We start from the raw sequence: 6,345 nt of genomic DNA on the forward strand, positions 1-6,345 counted from the left end.
CGACCTACCAAAAAAACCACGACCCCCCCCCCCCACTCCCCTCCCGAAGCATTTCAAGGCAGAGTCATAACTAGATAAATCCTGATAGATGTTAGACTGTGCCGTGCTCCTGTATTTAGTTCATTAAAAAATGCACCACAAGAATAACACATTGGAGTGACAAGGACTCGTTTTCTTCATTTGTTTTATTGGTATATCCCTACATACAAGTATACGGGGATATATATATAGTTCACTTAAAGTTATATTAATTTTGAGCATAATTTTACACATGATTGCAAAAATGTACAAATAACTGTGCCGATAATGAATGTAATTATAAAATAGATTTTTGTTGATAAATATATTTACAAAATAACATGTTTTTACAGACGAAAATACATAATCTTCTTTCTCAAATAATAAAGTACTCTGACCTACCAAAATTTCTCATTAGGTTTTCCTCCCTTTTTTCTTTCTCATTAGTTATATAGAATAGCACTGAGATTAGCTTTTGATTCGAGAACAAATGTTTGGTAATTTGTTTGTGCAACATTGGTCTCTATGGACTTACCATCCTTCCCCTTCCACCAATCTTTGTAAATTAGACACTGCGCGCGTGCGCACTAACATTATTTGAATGGATTGTATTACCTTGGATTTATCGGGTACTAATTAATGCTTGGGGAAAACAGTGATCCTACTTTCTTGTTTAGTTCATCACCAGTTCTTGGTGCGTTATTGTTTTATACAAATAAACCAACCTAATCATCCTTCCCCTTCCATCAATATGTAAATTAGACACTGCGCGCGTGCGCGCTAACATTATTTGAATGGACTGTAATACCTTGGATTTATCGGGTACTAATTAATGCTTGGGGAAAACAGTGATCCTACTTTCTTGTTTAGTTCATCACCAGTTCTTGGTGCGTTATTGTTTTATACAAATAAACCAACCTAACCATCCTTCCCCTTCCATCAATATGTAAATTAGACACTGCGCGCGTGCGCGCTAACATTATTTGATGCGTTATTGTTGTATAAAAATAAATAAGTGAAAACAATAAAGAGTGCCCTAATCTTTTCTAATACAACATAATAACCGGTGACACGCCCCGTTTATGCACAAGCTGTACTTTGTACATAACATAATATTGACTGCCACTACATTTGCACAATGAATGGCGAGACGCTTTAAGCTCACTTTACCATTAATTAATTACGTAAAAGAACAATTCAATTTCGTAATGAAGGTACTGAACTGAAAGAGCGTAAAATGGAACAGGAAATTAAAACAAGATATAACTATTTTCTAGGTGAGGGTAGTTTTGTGACGAGCTTTCAATCTTATTCGGCAAAGTTTAACAGCTGTAGAAAAGGGCAAATGAACATAGCCTGAACTTAAAAATAACATTTAATTAATTAATAGTTGTATTAAACAATGAAACAACGTTTTACGGTGGTTCTCCTGGGTCAAAGTTGTCAACGGTTTATACGCTCAACTTTAAGTTTACGGGATAGGTTGGAAACAATGGTTCATCAGAAAATGAGTCCCCACTGTCCCCAATTTTCTATGTTCAAATTGAATGTTCTTTATAACAACAAATAAAACAAAATCGCAATTTATAGTCACACATTGGTCAAAACAAAACCTTGATACAAATCAATGTGTATACCAATACTAGGAAATTACAATAGAGAATATTATCTTAAAAACGCGCAAAGATCACTTTAAGACAATCCTTCTTGAATTGCCTCCTCTGATCCATAGGGAATTGGTTTTTGCTTCGCTCGTTCTCGCGAAGTGATTGTAATCCGGAATCCAAACAGTAATGCTACGGAAGCTGATATTTTCCCAACATGTTGATGATAATATTGTGTTCCCGGAACTTTGCGTAGATAAATATTGAGCAATCTTTTGGAATTCCGTCATGTAGTTGTACTTTTTAAAGGAGTGAGTTGCAATGTATGTTTTTTGTAGGTTTTTTTCTCAGTGGATCTGCATGATTCCTTGGCAACGATTAGAATACGGCATATTTTGGGGTTTTTTTTATTCGTTTTTTTTCCTCGGGAAGGGAGTTTCATGCTTATTGGTTGTCTACGATTAAAAAACAGTTCCATTTTAAACTTGCAATCTGCACAAAACTACTCCATAGGTTTTTCTAATTTACTTTCATATTATTATAACACTCTTACACTTTTTCTTCGGTCCACACTTGACATCATCCACATGTTCCCCGCCAAACCTTATTAGCATTACGAATAAGCATTTAACGGAGACAGCTTGTTAGGCTAAAAAAGATTGATTGATTGCTTGGCAAAATTTGATGTCACGATACAAACCACCATGAGCAATGTGAAATCGAGCCCCTGTATCCCCATTGTAGATATCCCTTGTTCGTAGTAACAATAGTGTGTTGTTTGACTAAATTCTGGACTCGGCCTCGCTGCCGTTGATAGCAACTCTCGATCAAGGCATTAGGGGGGATGGCACCGCGAAATCTTACACCTCTGGGATCGAGGTTGACAAAGACTTGATTGGAAGAAACAAATCAAGATGGCTACACAAAACCATTTAGATTTCACGCTGGAAATCGAGCATACGGTTTTGTTGATCAATATCAGTATTCAATCGGTAATCAATCGGTAATCAATTAGTAATCAATCAGTGTGTGTGGAATGATGTTTCGGCTGATGACCCAATCATAAAAACAGAAATCATTTTGTGTTTATCTCTCTTTTATCCCTCGAAAGCACAACCTTGCATAGTCGATCCATAATGCGCTGGGTCAGTGAATTTCAACCTGCTCATTTAGACTAGCAATAAGGCTTTCTTTTGTTTTAATCGGCAAGATGGCGATAATTCAACGCCTAGGGCTAACCGATCCATCGACCCATCGCCAGTTCCACGGAATAACAACAACGGTCAGTTTTAGAGCATTCAGCGTACAGGAATAACCTGGGTGTACACCTGTCCGTAGACATTATTTCTGATTGGAATTTCGTATAGCGATATAATGAACAGAATCAAAAGTAAATTAGCGAAATGGATAAGTGCAAATTCCCTTACAACTTTAGCTAGAGGCGTTTTCTTTGCACGTCAATCCGTTCCCAGCGGTTTGCAGTTTGTTAAACTGATCCGGTCGTGTTGCCTGACAACATCAACAAAGCCGCTGCCATTATTTTGTGTCGAGATCCTTGCGAGTGAAATATCAACAATAACAGATTCCCCATTGGACACCGTTTGCTTCACTTTGGTTGCATGCAATGAAGGTTTACATCACTTTGGTTGCATGCAATGAAGGTTTACATGACAGACTAAAGCAACATCACTGTTTACATCTACTTGAATGTGACGGTATCCTTGATAGAATACACTATTTTGAGAAAGGATTCAATTCAGAGCAATACGGGTTGGATAGTTCCTCCCCCACAAAAACAACTAATTTGATCTGAGAAATGATTCATGGATAAAGCAATTTCTCAGATTGATGAGGGTTGGTGTCCGTTTGTGAATGCTGCAGCCAGAGATGCAATGATACCCACTGTCACCTCCTTAATGAACAAGGCTGGATTCGTTGTTCGTGACAGAGACACTGTTAAGCTGAAAATGTCACATGTGACTTCTGAATTATGTCTTTCTTCACAATTTTGTCTACATCATTTTTTTTCTTTGGATGAGACCATAATTCCCATTTTATAGTTTTAGTACCTTCATCACGTTCCAGTTCTTCATCGGAGACCCCATCCCCGGCCCCCGAAAACCCCTACCTAAACCACAAAACAAACACCATACATACCTACATACAAATGCAAATGGTGTCCATTGTTGCATTGTCTAAAATACCCCACAAGGGCAATCCCGTAAGCTCACACGCAAACACACCAATCACACACACACATTCAAACCTTCAAATCCGTTTCATCGTGTTTTGGCGTTATGTCCATGATATTGTAATCGAAAACTAAATTGTTAGCGATGGACTTTGTTTGACATAGATGATAGTTGGGGGCACAATCTCTCTCACGGCAGCATGTTAGACGCAGTTCCCGGTCAGTTGGTATCCTTTTTGAGAAAATCGTCAATATAATTTGTCGGAATCAACTAATCATTCACGTCGTACCGTTCAGTAAGTCTGGCTTCCGACTCTAACGAGCAGATTAAATGTAATTGTCTTTTCTCAGAATGTGACACAGATCCCTCGATTGAATACTTCGTATACGATTTCAGGAATAACTCCCACCCCTAATAGATTTCTATCAACAATGATCTGGCTCCCTTTTTCATGATATACCCTTACCCGCATTAGCCAATCTTATTGGTAGTGGATGACAGAGTTACCGATAGAAACATCACCCACTCACATCCTGAGAGGAGAGCAGACTTGAATCTCATCTATAGTATGCCATGGGCGGAGGAGTGTGTTCAGACCATGTACTTATGTGCGCAGTATAAGGTTAACACAATAAAATGTCCACAGATTACCGTCATAAACATTGTCATGTTGGGAAAACAACCATTGAAATATTTTTGCCTGAAATGCTGTATATTTTTTTGGTTTTGAGAAAAGAGTATGCCTAAAACTGCTAGTTTTTAATCACGCGAACGACCAATGTCAATCTTAGTGTAACCATGGGGCAATTAACATTTCGTAGGAAAATAAGCCTAAAGTTTCACATGTTTAAAGTTTCACATAAAATGGGAATACCATGGCACTTGTCAAAAACCAATGTTTTACACAAGTGCTTTAACCCTCAAATGAAACAGATTGGAAAGAGCCTTTGTAATGGTTTGGAACATTCGGGAAAACATTGTGAACATGTCACTTTTACTGTAACATCATAACAACCTCCGAGATACAAATAATGTTGCTTTAGTGTAAAAGGTTCTGGAACATCTGGAAAATATCTTATAGAAAGTCAGGCTCAAAGTGCAAATCGAAACACAGCTGTAAACACGGCTGAAAGTGAGACACTGATTTAAAAGTGGTGTACACAATGTTTAGCATATAAGATCAATCTATAGTGATTAATGCAAAGTGTCATGAACCACACTGCCATGAGCTTTAAGTTGAAAGCGAAGAAGAAGAAAATACACCCCATAACTAGGACAGTCTCTGGAAGTATAGTGCCCTCAATGCACTAAACAGCCCTGACCGCACTTCCGATGTAGGCCTACCTTCATACATAAATTCACTCTCGCAGTGAGCTGCTTTTTAATTAACCATGACGATAGAAACATGGGGGTGTAGTCCAATGTAGTCGCGTGTGCTTCATCAGCCTTATTTAGCTATATACCGTATGTCATTTAAACTGAATCGACAGATATTAAATTGTAGCACCCCTGTGAGATTGTCTAACCGAGAACATAAAAGAAAGAGATACATCATACGTGTGGTGTGGGCCAACCGAGAGGTAAGGCCTACCATAGGTTTTAACCGTACTCGGATATGGACGCCATTGAAATAAAGGTCTCCCAAATCGATATCAAAAACAAAAAGTGGAAAAACAAAGAGTTGTCCTCGCGAGTGAATGTCTTGACAGTGTCAATTAAAATGATTTCTGAGTGGATGCTGGATTTAACCAATCTTCAGATGTGAAGCCAGTTTTGGTTTACATTTTTGAAGTCGTCATGCCCTGTGTGGTGAGGACATTCCATAATCAAACACTTGAATACATAACCTATCTTCCTCCAAATTATAGCCTAAATGTCATTTTGGCTGGTTACAAGTTTCTGTGCGTAACAAATGTTCCAATTAAACATTGGGAAAAACTTAATTACCGGGCACCAGTTGCAACAGCTTAAAACTAAGTAACTTTGGCTGGTAACACGTTTATGCTTCACATGATATCTGTGTAAAGGAAACGTATGCTATTTAACCTAATGAACACGTGGCTATGTTTTATGATTTATACATAATACCTCATTTTTTGTTTGTGAGTGGATGCATTTAAGGGCATTCAACCACAACTATGAGCCCAAATGCTGACAAACAAAAGATTAACCATTCACATGGAAATATAGGACGAACCACAAAAGGGGTATGCAACCTTCTTGCGATGTATAAGTCAACCAACCACAAACTCACTGAACTTTTGGAAAGGTTTCTATTTTATTGGAAATACTTATTGAAGGGATTAGACTTAGCGTGTTTAGGGTTATGGATGGAGGATAAGGGTGGTCTTAAAATTGATAACAATTTCTTACAGTAAGCCTAATCACGTCTTCTTATAGAGCAAACAATTTAAATTTGCATCCTGACGGAAACGAAGTTTTCCACTTTTAGAATATAGATATGTACATTTACCAAATGTATCGAATTGTATCAAAATGACAATCCTCATATACCAAATTAGTATGGAAGG

This window comes from Asterias amurensis, chromosome 9 (assembly GCF_032118995.1).
Source record: "Asterias amurensis chromosome 9, ASM3211899v1".
Taxonomy (NCBI): domain Eukaryota; kingdom Metazoa; phylum Echinodermata; class Asteroidea; order Forcipulatida; family Asteriidae; genus Asterias; species Asterias amurensis.